The sequence below is a fragment of the Amblyomma americanum genome, chromosome 10 (assembly GCF_052857255.1).
Source record: "Amblyomma americanum isolate KBUSLIRL-KWMA chromosome 10, ASM5285725v1, whole genome shotgun sequence".
NCBI classification, from domain to species: domain Eukaryota; kingdom Metazoa; phylum Arthropoda; class Arachnida; order Ixodida; family Ixodidae; genus Amblyomma; species Amblyomma americanum.
The window spans coordinates 72,009,622-72,029,161 of NC_135506.1; the positions used below are offsets into that span (position 1 = coordinate 72,009,622).

General features: G+C 45.8%; 2 pseudogenes; one reads left to right on the forward strand and one right to left on the reverse strand.

Annotated features, from left to right (window-relative positions):
• Nucleotides 1-2,950: 2,950 nt before the first annotated feature.
• On the reverse strand, nucleotides 2,951-11,085 carry LOC144108404 (large ribosomal subunit protein uL24 pseudogene; annotated as a pseudogene).
• Nucleotides 11,086-11,946: 861 nt separating this feature from the next.
• Nucleotides 11,947-19,150, forward strand: LOC144108406 (synaptobrevin homolog YKT6-like; annotated as a pseudogene).
• The last annotated feature ends 390 nt before the right edge of the window (nucleotides 19,151-19,540 follow it).

Sequence of the window (19,540 nt, forward strand, 5' to 3'; positions counted from 1 at the left end):
TTCGTCCAATAGGGATGATTTGCCCAGCCGGCGAACACGCAGGCAATGGTTGGCTTCCTAGGCCATCGGCACGGGCTTGGCCGGCGGTTACATACTGCTTCAATGCCGGACTTTTATTGCACTTTTGGGTCGGCATGTTCTTTCTGGAGCGGTGTTGCGAGGGTTGAGAGACGCTCTTCGATCTCCGCGTTTGCTGGAAGCGCGACCTCTTCAACTTCGGCAGGAGTTACGGTGCCTCCTTGTTCGCTATTGTCAAGTGGTACAGCCAATGTTGTTCGTTGTATCCGAGACGAAGTCCCTTGTTGTAATTATTGGCCTAACGCATATTTTGACGGTAGCACCGCACCCGCTCGCAATAAGCGAGCGTTTCTTATATGTGAAGCCGTATTAAGCACGCTTGACTGTATTTACAAGGTGTTTCACCCAAGACAACAAATTTGTTTTTAAATAGGCTTTTCTATTAAAAAGCGCTTTTTTCAGCGTTGCATTGCAAGTAGTGCTGTATATCAGAATGCGGCTAAGACGTGCTAGCAGGCTTGTTAACTAATATTGAATACTTGGACTATTACCGTTAGACTCCTTGATTATTCAGAGGCGTGTAGCCCAACAAATTTTGGCAACATCACGCCAAAATAAACGCGCTTTCCGCTGCGGCGGCTCAGTGGTTAAGGCGCTCGTCGACTGAGCCTGAGTACACGGGTTCGAAACCGACCGCGGCGGCCACGTTTCATTGGAGGCGAAACGAAAAAGGCACCAGTGTGCTGTGCGTTGTTGGTGCATGTTAAAGATTCCCAGGTGGTTTAAATTATTCCTAAGACGTCCTCTACGACACCCCTTCCTATTCCTCCTTTATCACTTTCCTTATGGCGATGTTCGGGTGTCCACTGAGATAAGGGAGACAGTTACTGCGTCATTTTCTTTCCTCAAACCCAATTTTAATTTTCCTTCAAGAAGCTTGCGGGCAAAGCAACCTCTCCAGTGCACGTAACTTGTAAAAAAGGTGAAATTTGTTGGCAGCAGTACCAACGGTAACCATGTTTTTGAAATTCTATTAACTGATATGGATATTAATTACGGTGGGCAACACGCCTCAATAATGATTGATCCTCCCTATAAATTACGGAGGGCAACACGCTTCTAAATAATTAAGAGACCTGCAATTAATACTTTATAATTAAGGATTTGTAATAAAAAAGGTCTTGCAAAGCACAGCGTCGAGAACAACCAGAGGTATACTCCAGGCACAGACCAGCGGCAGCGGTCAGTCCAGAGCACGCATGAGGGACAGTGTGTTCGCCGCTTTCGTCGTCTCCTTCGTTAAGCGGCTGACTCTGAAGATTCCAAAGCCAAAGGCCAGCCTTACTCATTCAATATTAATTAACCAGCCAGCTAGTTAGCTTGTCTTAGCTATATTCTGATGGACTACAGCGCTAACAATTCTATGCGGAAAAAAGTGTTATTCTAATTAAACAGCCCAATCCTAAAACTTGCGTAAAGTCTTAGGTGGAACACCCTGTATGAAAGGACATGAAGAACCTGTTTTCCTTGACAAAGCTGAAGACACCACATGATAATTAGTGGATATCCTGGCAATTACTTCAGCAAAGCTTTCGTTCAACGGGAGGTATTAAAAAAAATTTCATTCAAGACGTGGCTTAATTTGAGGATATATCCCAAAAGTAACTTTTAGAAGGGAAAAGACAAAACACTAGCACTGAACACACATTTATTTGGCATCATGTATCAAGTGCTATCCACGCTAACGACATCCTGCTCCAGGTCTCTTGACTGTTTACAATAGCCTCTTTTATATTTGACTGTTTTGGCAGTGTAAAAGGCAGGCAGGTTTCACGTGTACACAAAGTGCTGCGTAAACAATTGACTGGCGATGCATCGAATTAATTCCAATAGGTGGAAAAAAACTTATTTGGCAAAGTTTCTGCGAAACCTGTCATTTCTACGTTTGTGAATTATTGAGTAAGAAATAGGAGATTTTGCGTTCTGCACAAGAACGAGCGCTTGCAGCAAATTGTCTTTTCCTGCAAAAGAAAAGGACCCGAGAAACCCGAATTCTGGAAAATTTTCGCTGAATAAGTGATTTGTACCAAACTTTGAACTAAACATATATTACAAGATTTTTACCTGTCCCCGCCGGCTCCAATTCTAGAAAAAGTAAAATCCGATAATGACGAGCCCTGATTATAGCACGCAGTTACCGTTTACCCGGCAAGGCAGGCAACATATGAGAATGCACGACCATTGCGTTAACCGGAATGTTCCGCGTCCGGTTAACGATATGCTATAATTCTTGCCGGGTTTGATGTCCTCAATTGACACACAGGCAACGAGGAACCACGCAGTGCTGACCTCTGAATTAATCTGTACCAAACGACGTGCGACGGTATCGAGCAGAATATGGACGCCTTTTGCGTTTCGCCTTTATCTGTTAGCGCCCAGAGAAACAAGCTGCATGGGAAAAAAAATGTCACATATAACTCAATTCTGGCCGATATATTTTTTTAATGCGTTAGCTGCTCGTCTGTCCGAAAACTCGGTTCGAAGATGGAAAAGTGGTGCAAAACAATCCTGGGAGGAAACACAGAGAGGCGAAAGGTGGCAATGTGGAGAGAGAACATAGGATGTCAGTGTGGAGGGATATGGCTAGTCACACGCTGAGTGATGCACTGAATCTTGCTACCCGCTCCACGGGCTGAACCCGACAACGGCAGCTCCATCCAGGGGAACACATAATGCTAACGCATACTCTGCCATCGTATTTATCACATTAATCTATCTCTTCTTTTTATATTACCAGCTGTAAATTTTGGGGATGCGGCCTTTACACATGTATATACAGTACTTAAGTTGCCTTGAATCAGACTTTTGCAAACAGCACAAAACTTCAGTATTCGTAATTTAGTTTCAAGCAAGACATTACATAACAACACTAACGACAGGCCAAGCCATTTATTAAAGTCAGGTGAATTAGCAATTTACGTCGCCATGGCGACACTCTATTCGGTGTGCTTTCCGTTGCCCTTTACCTTGACCTGAAGGCCACGTCCACGTTGCTCGAGGATCTCCATGCGGTCCTTGTCCATCTTGAGCTTGACGATCACCACTTTGCTGGGATGGATGCCAACAAAGACAAATGCACCGTTGGCCTTTTCATGCTGGATCTTCTCAATGTAGATAACATACTCATTGCGGTACACCTGCACGACCTTGCCCACCTGCTGGCTCTTATGTTGGCCACGCACTGCCTGCATGGCATACCATTCGAAATTATGACAATGCCCACGTGCTCAATTATAAAGCACCAAGAACATACACTCTCCTTCTTCCAGCTAAAAGTGCTGCAAATCACACATTTCATGCCCTTTTGAAACATGGCACAGCATTAAGATACGAGCCTACTGGTCTACACTGCTGGAGGAGAAGGCAGAACAAAACGCCAAACGTCAAGGCAGCTGCTGTCAGGTCCGCAGTGCTCGTGTCTATTTCTGCTGTATGTCTAAAGTACATGCACTCAAGCGCATGCGCTGATTATGTTTGCTTGAACAACTTTTTGCATAAAGATGTATGTTTCTTAATGTTCCACTGTATATGCCTCATAAATAGGGGGCCCGAAGCTCGTCAAGTGGAAACTTCCACTTTTTCTTCGAGCCCTCCTCGTCCTCCGCTAATCTTTTTGTGAGGAGGAAATAAAATTATTGATTGATATTGATTGATTGATTGCTTGCTACTGTTGGGATTCAGGTAGCAGCATCCCATAGCTGCCACCAGTTGTAGTGATTCAGGTAGCGTGACAGGGCCGGAGAAGAGACGAGGACGATCGGAGGAAGAAAACTTGGAGAACTTTATACAAGGACAATTTACATGATGTACAAGTAAGGCAATTGAGAGTGCTTCTCAGTAAAGAGAACTTCGCAGTCGGGAGTTCCTGGTATCTCTCAAGAGGGGGCTCTCCTCTGGTACCAAACCAGCAGCTCCTTACTCTTCGTATTCCCAGATCTCTAGCTGGGGAATATAGTTCGAAGAATGATGTTCAATCACACGATGGCACTGACGGTACCACCCACGGAAGGGCGGTCCTGATGTTCTCTCGCAGCTTGGTCTAGGGAAAGGGAACAGGACCTGGTCACGTTGTCGTCCCCGCGCCCCCCAAGCGGGCGCTCACGTTCGTCCGGACTGCGCCCTTGTGGACCCGGAAGGCGCGTGGGTTACAGAGGAATGCAGACTGTCTCCCAGCAGTGTTTGAAAGATCTTGTACTGATGACCGGAACGCGGAACCTCTGTCGCAGGCGCGGCACTCGGGCAATTGTTCAATCCCAGCGTGACTGAAGAAAGCAACGCTGATCCTGTACTTCGTATCCTGATGACCGGAACGTATACGTGGGGAAGCTATGGTCGTCGCTGCTTCCGGCATTCCTGTTCGAACACGTGGGGACGCTATTATCGTCACTGCTTCCGGCATTCCTGCAGCCATGTATCCCCCTGAGGGCTCACCATTCCTCGCGGTGGTCCTCGGGGAATCCTCCCCACGTCCAATTTCGCCGAACTCAACAGCAGGAAGGAAGAGCGAGCACACCACTACACAAAACACCAATAAATCAATACATTCCGTTCATACATCAGGTACAACACTGTGAAAAGCAAGAAAGTAGCCCATGTAAAAATTAAAGAAAGGTGCGTTACACTTTGCTTGTTTTGTGGCCAAATCATACAAAGAACAAAAAAGTGACAATGTGTCCTCCGCAAGATGAGCAAAATTAATCAAGCTCACAGCAAATGTGTTATTAATAATCCAGCTGCCAAAGAAATATTTTACACCCACCACAAGAAACGCAGTACTTTTTGATCGCGGATGTACGCAACACAAAGCACTAGCTGTAACAGTGTTGCACGTGATGTATGAGACGGAATATATGAGGTATTCATGTGACTTCACTGGCGCCAATTTGTTGTCCAGGTTGCAGGTATAGTATTGCCGGCAAAAGCAGGAAGCGATAATCTCAGACGCGCGAGGCCTTTCACAGCGCCTCACAAACAACAAAATGGCGGCTGTGTGACGTCTGTGAGGCTGCCAATGGCTGCACAGGTACAGTACCATCAATTGTTAAAGGGGACTTGCAATCACGTGACCTCTTTGCTTCACAAAGCGGTGCCGCCGAAAATGGGCGGCACCAGGAGCATGCGTGAATAGAGGGCAGGTCGTGCGTACTGCGCCTTATGGCGCTGATTCTCGCGACAGTGCTTTTCGATCGCATGTTGCCTTTAACAACGAAACTTGTTTTATCAACTTGCTTTAGCAGTGAACTGTACCGTACAAGCAATCCGAAATTGAGCCCATTATTACCATACAACCAAGCTATAAGAAAAATATAAGAATAATGCAACCAAATAGAATAATTTGTTGAGAAATTTTCGCGAGAATTTCTATGTCGGAAACCACTGTGAGCCTTGAGGCAGATAATATCAAAGGCTCCCGATAAATTTCCACCACCTCGGGTAAACCCCTACTCCTGTTTACGCAAAGCCAACAGGAGGAGGAAGAATGCAGATTTGGTCTATCTTCTCCTGCTTTTAGGCATGTGCGAGTAACGAGTTTTTGGTTTGGAGAAAATACTTTTAATACTTTTGGCACAAAAGCATTTTTCGTCATTTTTCACTCCTGCTTCAATTATGAGGCCCGCAAAACGTCTCACTACGCTTTGAATGTCAAGGTTGGGTGTGAAGGTTCTTCAGAAGTGTTGGCGTGACAAAATCTGTGTTATGTTCTGGGCCTGCAGTTGTAAGGCAAACCTATCACCTTAATCTCATCCCCCGAAGCCATTCACATTTATTGGAGGAGGTCACAAAGTACAGGTTTCACAAAGAGGGCATCACAGGAAACGTCGATTGGTGTTCTTGAATCTCAACTGACAGCCCCGCTCCCCCCTGAGCGGAGGAATGGCTATTTTCTCCCCCCAACGAATTGGAAGTGGCGTGTCAGGTAGAGTCACATTTGTGAATTCAGGCATGAAACGCTCCGATGCCCTGCAGTAAACATGGGCACCTACTCTTCCGTGTCATTCACACCATGCAACAAGACATCACTGAATAAGTGACCTAAATCATTAAAGTCGAAACCAGACATTTAACACATAACGCGGATTAAATAGCTAGATTTGTCGATACGTAAAACGTGCCAGTACATCATATGCAAGCTAAAAGCATGAATACAGTGCCTCCATGCTAGCAATGCACTACTTGCAGCAACGTGCAGCCCAATCCCTGGATGGTGGGATACCTATGATTCATTTCATACACAGCAGCCAATGCTACCAAAGCTAGCGCACCTGTTCATGCAGGCGAAGTCGGCACCCAAAACGTAGTTACCGATTCAACCAAAGTAAACACAGGCATATTGAGTTGCGACAACTTTAAAGTGCTATGACAGAGAACTTCCTGGACATAGTATTAATTCTTGCCATATTTTCATCCTGCAATTCATCTAGACTTCGAGAACTACCTAACACAGTATGATACGCGGCTGAAACGGTGAATCACTCTTACCTATTGCGCTCTTAAAAACTTGTTCACACTAAGTAGAGAATATATATAGAGGGCTTGAACATTGAGCACCTCATACATTCCAGTGATTTTCAATGCTGTCACTTTGTTTTCTACCACTGTTTGCTTTCTCCCCAACGCTCACAAAAGTTTCGAAGAGAACGAATGATGTGTGACAGAGTAACACGGTTTCGCAGATGCACTACCTCCCAATGCTGCCTGCTATGGTACGAAACAAAGTAAATCCTGCTACATATGAAAACCGTCGCGGACTCTTTTGGAAACTACCCACTGCCTATCGTGAAGCTTAATTCCGTTATAAACACAACAATCAATTTAAAATAACGGTGTTCACTGGTCTTAGACATATTATTTTTTTTGTCCAATGCTAACGAAAGTGCACCACCTTGTTCATTTTTTGATGACAATTTAAAATCCGTATTTTCTTTTCGTAAACATGAATTCGCACTTTAATCAGTTTTAATTGGCCACTGATCTCAGCTCTCCTGGGTAACCACATGAATTCCAACCAATTTTCACTCGCTCACAAATATTAGTCACTGCTGGTAATGCCAACAATTGAGTGGAACACATTGCCATCCAACATCAGGAATATCGAATCATCCGTCTTTGTGAATAGATTTACTAATATTTTTGAACACAGCAAATATGTCGCATAGTGCTTGATTCCTTTGCATGTTGATAATGCAGTTACATTTTTGCCGGTACCTTTTTGCTCTTCTTATGTTCCGTTATTTTTTGTGCTATTCTGAACAATGCCCGAGCTTGTTTTGAGTGCCAATGTGTTTGCACAGTTTTTGATTCTTCTCTTATGCCCCAATGTTGACTCAAGTTTGCTACTGTAACTTTTATATCATTTGTCACCGGGTGTTGCTTTCTTTGACACCTCCCCCTATTGTAATGCCCGATTCCAGGGATTTTGGGCGAATAAATAAATATTAAATTAATTATTCATTTATTTTATTTGTTGTGTGCATGGCTACCTAAGTGCAATGCTAAAGAAGTTTTTTCAATTTAGCCCTTATTGGTTGATATACAGAGCTTGAAATATTAGTCAAGATGTGCCTATCATGCATCGATTCTCTGCAAAATAAAAGAATTGAGCCATGATGAACAATTCTGTTTTCAACATTGCAGATATTGCACGTTCAGCTTTGCTTGGCGGAAAATTGACTATCTGTTCTAGATGCTCAGATATTATTTTACCAAAGTAGCCAGGACCTAAAATTTTAATGCCAATTTATGTCCTGTCCCGAACAATTCCGCCCACATTATGATACCAATCCGGTATTATGGTCAAAATACTGATTCCAGAAGGAAATGATTGGTAAATTTGGGAAATTTATATCTGTAAATTTAAAAAATGCAATTTCGAAAAGACCCATTTCTGGGCCAACTTTTGGTCACAAAGACCAGTGTGCCCCCTTAAGTGAAGCTTGTTTCTGCAGCGACTTTGGCAAAATAGCATTCCAGGCGAGAGCGGCCACAAGCTTTTGGTGAGCTAGGTTCGCTTTACCGGATGACAAGCAGTGCATCAAATACATGATTCAGAGCATAAGAATGTTGTCGTACTGAAAACAGGTGCACCAGAGAGAGGGCTACCCACACCCACTACCTGTCTAGAAGCAGTTTGCAGCATCTTCGCATAGAAAGTGAACGCGTGAGCAACCTCAAAAGTGCCCCATGTAGGGCCATGGCAGGACATTTGATATAATGTTCCACTAAATGAGAGATCAGAAAACACTAACAAAAAGCTTTATATTTTCACGCAATTTTCATGCAAATGTTTTGACTTTTAAATGCAGACGACTTTATTATAACCAGAATCTCCTGTACGCTATTCACATGCAAGGACAGCACTGTTCCAAACTGGCAGGCCAATCACGTAAGAAAAGCACTGGAGTAACATGAATCAATGTTGTTAGAGACAAATTTGCTCTTTATACCAATGATTGCCTTACCTTCCCTGATGTTGCGTTTATAGGATTACAAGGGCTTCTGCATGGACCACAGACCGCTTCTTCACCAGTGTTGCGGGACAATGAAACACCTCCAAATGGTCTCAAATATGTCGTCCTACACCGCCTTCACTGCCCATTACCCACATATTTACTGACATCATCTTCCCATATCTCTGTCATCTCTTGTCAGTGCTTGGAATACACTCCGCTAACATAATGGACCACTGGCTATCTGTTCTCCGCATTGCATGTCCTACCCATGTCCTCCATTTCCGGAAAAATATCATTACCTGATGACCATTATTTTAAACTGGTCTCTATTTCTTGACATTACCCCTGTGACTTCGTTTTCCATAGCTCGTAGCATTGTCCATGGTGGAGTCAACTCATGCTCCAACCCTTCTAAGTGTAGCATTTGAGGCAAGAGGGACTGTAACTAGGTATCATTAGGCGGCTCATGTGACGTTTACTAATAGCCACACTTTATTTTCATCGCAGTTCTCGTTGGGTGCTCTTCATCACAGCATACAGCTGCAGGAAGCTGCAAACTTACAATTTCACTAAAGCAAGATCAAAAAGTGCTCAGGTCTCCAAACGTTACTTCTTATGTTTCATAAGTAATGCTTTAAAAGCATTTTTTACCGAAATTTCATTCACTAAAGTTTTTGAAGCCTCATCAGCACAATACCATACCTAGCCGTGAGCATGGAGCATGTCTGCTGCTTGGCAAGGTCGCATAAAGAATGCACACAAAATGCAATTCAACGCAGCCTGGATGAAATTGACTTTTTTCCTGTACGTTCGCATGCGCCAAGCCTTCAGAATGGCAAGAAAGCTGACTTACAGGAAGATTCTTGCAACCAAAAACTTCTCAGTTTTTTCTACTCAGCCAACAGAAGGCGTAAGCATGAGGGAAGATGAGTCAGTCACCCTCAATTGCACTTTTTAGAAAAGGAGAGGGGGATGCCCTTCAATCTGCTGAACCTGAGGCCCCATTATTCACCACCAGCTTTATCAAGTATGAAGGTGCTGTGGAAAGGGCACAAGAATGCATTATCTTGCAATAATGTACTTGTCTCATTTGTACGTCTGCTCGGGGATAAGTGCATAAGTCTTGATGTAGATAAGTCTGAGCCAGTAGAAATTTTGAATTCACTGGAAATTGTTCTAGGCTACTCTAGTGCGTCCTTCGAGCAAATTCCCTTTCATACAGATAAAGAAGAATCTCCTCCCATCCTTTTCGTATGCTCTATATTTTAGATGGCATGCAATTATTCGGAAAGATGTCCTTTAGGCAGGGCATCAAAGCAGCCACGCAACCAAGTGCAGATGATGTCACTGTCTTAAGTACTCCACTTCGCACAATTATGCACACCGCGTCCATTAATCTTGTGGTCAGTAAATTTCTATTCCAGCCAATACACAACAGCATGTACCAGCTTCTTACATCAACTGCAACTACGGTGCTTGCTAACATACTGATTAGACCATAACTGAAAGGAAAAGAGATCAACCGCACATGCCTAATCGAAGCACATCAGCTTTTCTCTCCTTCCTTTATTAAAAGCGTTCCTTACAAGCCAAGCCACCAAAACAGCCTGCACAAAATTATCCATGAACCTGACAGAATAGCAGTGATTATATTGCTTTGTTAAACCATGTTTAAACCAATACATGAAATAGGAGGTCAAAACTTTCACAGTCAAACTGGACATTTGACCAAACTTAGCTCTTGCATTGCTGTTAGAGCACGCAAATACCATATACACCACCACCCTGACTTATCCGACTTCAGCTATCTGTGTACCACAAGTTAGGTCAACACCGACTGGTGAAACAAGCAACCAATTATCTGCGGCCAGTCTGCAAACAGCAGACTACTTGGTCCACCTAATTTATACGATGCGTCCGCGCCCGCATGCGCGAGTCGATGCATTGAATGAGTATTGGCTACAGCCAAAGGTCTGTCACGATGGTACAGATGAGAAGTATTTACTGGCGCTAAAAAAATAAAAAGAAGGGGAATTAAGGTCGGAGAAGGAAGCCAGACTATGCATGACAAACGATGTATTCCATGGAATTCGCATCATGAATACCTCTCCGTCCAGAGCACTACTGCACATTTTTGCGTTCGAAGTTTCTTAGCCCGAATAATCAAGTTACACCCTTACAGAGAAAAATATACAATCATGCAAATAAGGTGGCCTGAAAACAGCACACAAAATACACCTGTTCCCAACAAGGGGTACTCTCATTCCAAGGCTAACGATCACACAGCCGCTGTCACGCACGTGAAATCGATTGCATGTGGTAACAGAAATCAAACAGGCACGCAAAGTTACCCGAATTTACCTGAACTTCGTCTTCTTTTCTCAAAGGGCCGGCTGCGGACGTTGTACTTCCGCCGAAGGTCCCTCGACAACAATGAGCTTATGATCTTCCGTCGAGTGTGCAATAATCTTTCGTTCAAGATTATTAAAATATTGTACAACACAGGGTCATTTCGTGCCGGAGGCCATGGTGACCTTGTAGTGAGAAGCGACAACATTGTAACGAAAATCTTAACGGGCAGCAAACGTACAACAAACGTATGCACAGTGTAGTTTATAAAATTTTTACTGTACACGCAAAAGGCACTCTTAGAAAAAGAAACGCTGACAGATCAGACAAGAACATCAGACCCCGGCGATGATACACACCGCAAAACTGGGCCGCCCTAAAATAATCAACGAAAATGATTTTGGACAGTAATTTAAATAATACATCGAGCCAATGTCAAGAAAGGACTCTAGGACACGCAGACAATGTTAAAAACCAGAAAACGTGCAAGAGAATTTAAGGATTTATCAAGATTTTAAGGAGTCACAGCACAACATTACTCGCATATGCCTTTTCACCAACCAGGAAGAGAGGCATTAACGTACTCTCGTGCGATAGAAGGCTAGAGAACATCATATCATTGTCGCATAAAAAAAATTGTTCATTACTATATTGTTATTTAATTGAACTGTGAAAAGCAGAAACATTAATATTTCCAAATAAACTTGATTTTTGTTTATGGCTTTACTACAGTGGACTCTGGGTTCTGGGGCATAAGTCGTCTTCGGGTTTGTGACATACCTCGTCGATTGGTCTCAGAATCTCTTTGCTGTGAGTAGGCTGCTGTGGCAATCTGTGAATATCCTTGCGTGTACAATGTATGTTGTGTACGTGAACGACCAGGCTAGGTCGCCTATTGCTTAGCCTTCTTTCTAAATAGGTATGAAACGCTCTTATTCGCAGATGTCACCATAGCAGCAGTAAAACGCGAAGTGGAAGCTTCTCGAGTTCCTTCTCGCTAGCTCCAATCGGTGTTCCTTCTTTATCCAGAGGAAAGAACACCGAGAGAAGAGCCAGAACAGCGAAGTTAATGTGCTTAGCCCTGCTGTAGAAGCATGCAACAGAAAGCGTCGTATTAAAATGCGCGCACGCAGTGTCGTCGTTTGGTTACTTCCAGCGATCGAGGTGCGTATGTGCAAGGCTGATAAAACCCGATGTGTCAAACTTGGGCGCAGAAATTTCTCGGTGTTTCGAGTCTATAGCAATGTTTTACATTTGCGTTTGCTGGCTAGAACTAACAGTTTACCATCATCTGTTGCAGTGTTGGGGAATTCCTCAAGTTTTCCAGTCAGATCTTGGTGATGCGAAGCTCTGAAGCGACTCGGTCTTCAGTGCGGGAAAACGATAGGCGTGACTGTCCATAGCTAGATGATGGTTTCATCGGTAATCCACCTCTAGCGCAGAATATATTGTAACGTGCTTCCACAGAACCTCGACGGAAGAAGCAGAAGATGAAGGACTGACCCGCGGAGAAAGAGGAAGAAAAAGAGAGAGCTGAAGGAAGCTGCTAGGCTTCCTGCTTCCATCCTGCTTCGACCGGTCCCCTCTTTGAATAAACCCCCGTGCGTGCAAAGCACGTAACAGGTTGGTGAGAGGTGCCGGGTATCGACCACGGAGCATTCCATCTACCGAAGGAGCCGTAGACTCGCAGGCTTCCCACCACTGCCATCGGACATGCCTGGAGACGACAATGCTGAGCAACCCGGGCTATCCACAGCGAACAACTGGCCACATTATCGAGAGCCCCGCACATTTTTTGGAAAACCTGAAGAGGACGTTGACGAGTGGCTGAAACACTACGAGCGGGTGAGCAAATACAATCGATGGAACGCTGCTACTAAACTGGCTAACGTTGTGTTTTTCCTTGCCGCCACTGCCCTTGACTGGTTCGACAATCATGAGGATACACTGAGTTCATGGGCTACCTTTACGACCGAGATAAAGAAAAATTTTGGGGATGAATCGGCAAAGAAGAAGCGTGCGGAACAGACATTGCTTCACCGCGCGCAAGTACCCGGAGAAACTTGCACGGCATACATCGAAGCCATCTTAAAGTTATGCAAGCTAGTTAACTCCAGAATGCTTGAAGAAGACAAAGTCGGCCACCTTCTAAAAGGAATTGCGGAAGATGTTTACAATTTCCTGATTAGCAAAGAGAGCCTGAGCACCCCCGCTGACGTTATAGAACATTGCAGAACATTTGAAGCTCTTAAGCTGCGTCGAATCACCCCTAAATTCGGAAGATTGGCCAATGTCACCTCTATAGCCAGTGTTGAAGCCAGTCCTCCAAATTCTATGGCTGATATGATTCGAGAGATTATGCGCGAGGAATTGTCCAGATCCCGGGATACCTTCTGCCACACACAATATCTGCGGCACAGTTCTGCACCGGAGGAAGATGTTGCCGCCCTGTCGACTCCGTGGGCTCCACCCAACGGCACTTTGCCCATGGACGATCGGAACATTGCCCAACGTTATCGCCACCAGCCGACAGAAAGGAGGCCCACCTACCCAGAAGACGTGGTTCGTCAGCAGCGAGATCCTGGCTTCAGCCAACGTCGCGACTTTGTTCGCCAGGACTCTTATGGCGGTCGCTGGCGCTCTCAACCTTTGTGCTACCGGTGTGGCATTGCAGGGCATATCGCTAGATATTGCCGCCGTCGTTTCCCAACTTCTCAAGACTGCCAACCCCCGGCGAATACTTACGGGCAACTGCACACCGCGCAGCAGAGACCCCCAACGTCCGCTTGGGACCCGTACCGTCCGAGCAATTTGCGGAGTTCATCACCCGCATCTGACCGCAGTGTGACGCCGCCACCTCAGCGCCAACGGCGGTCACCTTCTCCTCGACGTCGTGCATCCCCTCCGCCTCCGGGAAACTAGGAGGCGCGGCCGATGGAGGTGAGGCCGCCGGCGAGTCGATGACGTCCAATCTACCTCTGCCCGTGTTTATGTTGAAGAACAAACTGGAAGTGTTTATTGATGGTGTGAAAACAATGGCTCTTGTGGACACTGGTGCTACCGTATCCGTTATGAGTTTGAGGTTTAAGAATCGTTTAGGTAGGAAAGTGATGTTTAGTGGTGACCGTGCAGCGTTATTCCGTGGTGTCGGTGGTGAACCTTTGGTTCCACTTGGTGTGTGTGCTTCGGATGTTGTTATTGGTGGTCTAACGTTTAGAACAGAATTCGCAGTGCTACCACGGTCAACGCATGATGTGATTCTTGGGATTGATTTTCTGCAAGAGTGTGGTGCAACTTTAGACTGTCGTACGGGAGAAGTTGCTTTGAATTCTTCGTTACTTTCAGCTCTTGTGGATAACTCGACACCGGATTTTGGAGCATTTGCGGTGGAAGAAGATACTATTGTACCAGCTTTCTCTGCAGCATTCGTGCGGGTTTCCTCTATTCACAATCAGTGCGAATCTTTTGAAGCTGTGGTAGAGCCTACGACACTCGCCTGCTCTAAGAAGAGTATCGTCGTGCCTCGTTGCGTCGTTCCCGTGGTGAGAGGCCGTACCGAGCTGTGGACAGTGAACCACTCTGAAGAGCCAGCTGTGTTGCCCCGGGGCCTCAAACTCGCCCGTTTCGAGAAAGGTGTGTCAGGTTTCGTCGCGGCGTTAACCAACTCTGTCAGTGAGCAGCACGTGAAAAGAGATATGGAGACCCAAGTTAAGGCTATGATTAATCAGGCTCTTTCCCCAACCGAGCGTCGCACTCTAGTGGAACTCCTTCTGAAACACGTGTTCGTGTTCGACTTTGCCAAAGACGATTCAACACCACCGCCTACCAGTCGTATTCATCACACGATCAACACCGGCTCCGCACCTCCTATACGCCAGAAGCCCTATCGAGTCTCAGCCACTGAACGTAAGTTAATAGATGACCAAGTTCAAGAGATGCTAAAGCGAGGCATAATTCGAGAATCCTCCAGTCCTTGGGCGGCTCCAGTTATCCTTGTTAAGAAAAAAGATGGCACATGGAGGTTCTGTGTTGACTACCGTCGCTTAAATACGGCCACGAAGAAGGACGTCTACCCGCTTCCACGTATAGATGACGCAATTGATTGTCTGCACTCCGCTTCATACTTTTCTTCTATTGATTTGAGATCCGGCTACTGGCAAATCCCCGTGCACGCTGCAGATAGGGAAAAAACGGCATTCATTACACCAGACGGACTTTACGAGTTCAACGTTATGCCTTTCGGATTATGTAATGCACCTGCAACATTCGAGCGGTTCATGGATACAATCCTGCGTGGCCTCAAGTGGCAAATTTGTTTATGTTATCTGGACGACGTTGTATTTTTTGGCAAAACGTTTAGTGAGCACAACCGCCGTCTGGATATTGTGCTTGATTGCATGGAACGAGCTGGCCTTATCCTCAATTCCAAGAAATGTCATTTTGGGAACCGTGAAACAATTGTTCTTGGTCATTTAGTTGATAAAGAAGGTGTTCGACCAGATCCAAAGAAAATTGAAGCTGTCAAAAGTTTTACGGTGCCTCAATCAGTGAAAGAGCTGCAGAGTTTTTTAGGGCTCTGCTCGTACTTTCGACGCTTTATAGCTAGGTTTGCGGACATCGCTTACCCACTCACGTGTTTGCTGCATAAAGATGCACCGTTCAATTGGACCAGCGAATGTGACGCAGCTTTTCGGCATCTGAAATTTCTTTTGACCTCGGGCCCCATCCTACGCCACTTCTGCCCATCTGCACCAACTGAAGTGCACACTGATGCAAGTGGTATCGGTATCGGCGCTGTACTTATACAACGCCATGGTCACGATCAGCACGTGGTAGCATATGCCAGCCGTTCGTTGAGTAAGAGCGAAAGAAATTACACGGTTACTGAGCAAGAATGTCTCGCCGTTGTTTTCGCTGTACAGCGCTTCCGCTCCTATCTGTACGGGAATGCTTTCACCGTCGTGACCGACCACCACTCGCTTTGCTGGTTAGTGAGTCTTCGTGACCCCTGTGGCCGGCTTGCTCGATGGGCTTTGCGCCTACAAGAATTTAATTTCACTGTTGTGCATAAAAGCGGCCGTAAACACTCAGATGCCGATTGTCTTTCCCGTTTGCCGCTTCTAACGACTGAGGACGACGCAGACAACTTTGATGAATACTTGTCGTCACTTTCACAAGCCTTCCCCGATCTTCAAGTTTTTCGAACTGAGCAACGCAAGGACCAAACATTAACCTCTTTGTTTGATGCCGCTCAAGATTCTGTAAAGAATACTTTTTGCATTCGCGACGGTTTGCTTTATAAGAAGAATTTCGCTTCTGGAGGAGCACGCATGCTTCTTGTCGTACCCGAAAGCCTACGCATCACAGTTCTTGAAATGATGCACGACGACGCCACGTCTGGGCACTTGGGAGTGACACGCACACTCCACCGCACACAACAACGATTTTACTGGCCTAACATGCGTTCAACCATCCAGCACTATGTAGCCAGCTGTGTGCAATGCCAGCGCTTTAAGCTGCCGACTTCAAGTCCACCGGGAAAATTGCGGCCGATCACACCTCCAACAGCCCCGTTTGAGCAAGTTGGCATTGACCTCCTTGGACCTTTCCCACGATCCTCTAAAGGAAATCGATGGATTCTTGTGTGCGTAGACCACTTAACCCGTTATTGTGAGACAGCCGCGATACCAGTTGCTACTGCGTCTGAAGTATCTAACTTCTTACTTCGATTCGTCATTCTTCGGCACGGCCCTCCTGCAGTTCTCATTAGCGACCGTGGACGTCAATTTACAGCGGACGTTGTTGAAGAACTTCTCCGCCTCAGCAGCTGCAGTTTTCGCCACTCCACGCCATATCATCCCCAAACGAACGGTGTGGTAGAACGCACTAATCGTACGCTCACCACCATGCTTGCCATGTACGTCGCTGCAGATCATAAGGACTGGGATGGCGTACTCCCGTTCATCACTCATGCGTACAACACCGCGCAACATGAGACAACTGGCTACAGCCCCTTTTACCTGCTCTATGCTCGCTCGCCTCGCTGCGGCCTTGACACCATGCTACCATTTTTCATCCACGATGAACCTTCTCTTGCGACCACACTCTGCAGAGCTGAAGAAGCTCGCCAGCTTGCCCGCGTTCGAATTTTATCTTCGCAAGAGCGTTCCAAGAACCGCTACGACGTCCAACACCAAGAAGTTTCTTATGTTCCTGGTGGCATTGTGTGGTTGTGGACCCCTCTACGCAAGCGTGGTCTGTGTCAGAAACTGCTATCCCACTACACTGGACCATTTGTTGTGTTGGAGTGCATAAGTGACGTTAATTACGTTATAGCACGACTAACTGCTAGTGGTCGACGGTCACGCCAATCTCAGGTGGTGCATGTAGCCCGCCTCAAGCGATTCCATCCCAGACGGTCTGTTTAACTCGCCCGACGGGCATCGTCTGCGAGGAGGGAAATGTAACGTGCTTCCACAGAACCTCGACGGAAGAAGCAGAAGATGAAGGACTGACCCGCGGAGAAAGAGGAAGAAAAAGAGAGAGCTGAAGGACGCTGCTAGGCTTCCTGCTTCCATCCTGCTTCGACCGGTCCCCTCTTTGAATAAACCCCCGTGCGTGCAAAGCACGTAACAATATGTACCACGTCTACGTTCGCAGTGGCTGTTTAGCCGCTGTTGTCGTCTCTGACCATGAGTACTCATGCCGAGTCGCGCACACTTTGATCAAAAAGGTAATTGCCAGCTATTGCAGTGCTCCAGCGCAACTGACGCTTTCGGTTTCTTTGTTCCCATTCTAGGTGCTGGAGGGCTTTGCCTCCAAAATTCTGCCTTATGCATGGTCTTCACTAGTTGATTGTTAAAGCCATTTGCCATGTTTTCGCTCTCCTGTCTAATGGGTTGTGATTCTGCTTTATTACATGCCAGTATCAAGGACAGGAGGAATATCTGGCCAAGTATTAGGTAAAGCGTGCTACGTTTTTAGAGCTCCATTTTTTCGTTATGATTGCAAGCACTGTTCCTCACACACCTGTCTTTTTGTCCTCTCCCCTCCCTACTTATTTTACCAAGTAGACCAAATAAGCAGATGCAATGACCAAGATCTTTACCGACCTCGAAGAAAATAAAATAATCTTGGTACGTACGTACCTGCACCATGTTGTTTTACGGTGACAGTGAGCGTGTCACGATTTACTTATGCAGCAAAATACCTTCGAAGTTGTCCTGGAGCCTGGCGAGAAATTGGATGACCCTGTGATATATTAATTGTTTTTTTGGAAAAAAATAGCGCAATATCTGTCTCATATAACGTTTTACGCCTGAGCCGCGTCGTAAGAGAAGGGATGAAGGAGGAGTGAAATAACAAAGGAAGAAAGAGGTGTCCGTAGAGGAGGGATCCGAAATAATTTCGACCACCTAGGAATCTTTAACGTGCACTGACATCGCACAGCACACGGGTGCCTTAGCGTTTTGCCTACACACAAACGCAGCAGCCGCGGCCGGGTTCGAATCTGGAAACTCGGGATCAGTAGCCGAGCGCGTTAACCACTGAGCCACCGCGGTGGGTGAAGATGACCTTTTGGAAAAATCTGGGGATCTGAGCATGCGGTCAAAGACGTTTCACAAGACAGTGTGCGCTTTGTTTTACATTACAAGGGCCTCGCCATCTCACATGCTTATTACCATTAATAATGGAATTCATGAAGCTACCGTTCACTGCAGTGCCATATGCCCGCTTGCCATTTGCTGCATATTTGTTAGTCACCATGGTTAAAGATTCATGGTCACTACGGTTTGGTTTATTGATGTCTAGAATATTTGTGTAAATTGATGAACCAGAATTCTTTGAATTTTTTGCACATTCTGCGGAATCTCTGTTTTTCGTCTTGTTTTGTGACCTATATTTGTATCTCTCTCCCACTGTATCCAATACTTCCTTAAGGCAGAGTGTGTTCATCTATTGAATAAAATTGGTGGTGACTTTTTAGCATCATCGCTTATGTAGCCGTGCTTCAAGGACTATAAACACAATTTTTTTTCTTGCATGATTTCTTCTTTCGATGCGTTAGACATTGGCATACATGGAACCACCTCATGGTATTCAATACCGCTAACTAATGTATATTCGAATTTCTTCCACGGGGCTTTCCACAGCAGTATAGTGCATGGAGTGTACTGATTAGCGTGCTGATTGCCTGCCCTCTGTCGTGCAACAGGCTGGCGCCGTCGACAGATGGTGCTGCATGTCTGGAGATTGGAGCAAAGGAACAATAATTGGCAAAGCCCCTACTGGATGCCTACTAAGCAGGCGCCATCCATCCATCGTCACCGCCATCGCTCGCCTCTCACCTTAAGGCTTGCCATACATGGTGGCTGTTTCCCGCAACCTCCCTGTCATTTTGCATCTTGTGCACCCACTCGGTGCCATGTTGGTGAAGGTTCGACACATCGTAAATGTAAAGGAGCGCAGGGATGACACAGAGTAAAGAGACAAGCAGGCTGCGCCTTGTCCCATCACTCCACATTATTGCTCTCTGTGCTATTTTACATTAATCTTAGGCGTGAGCCAGCCACCCCACCCCACTACTCAAGCAACATCAGCTCATAAAATGCAAGCAGCAAGCAGTCAAAATTAGGTGCAGCGGTGTTTTTTCTTACCGTGAT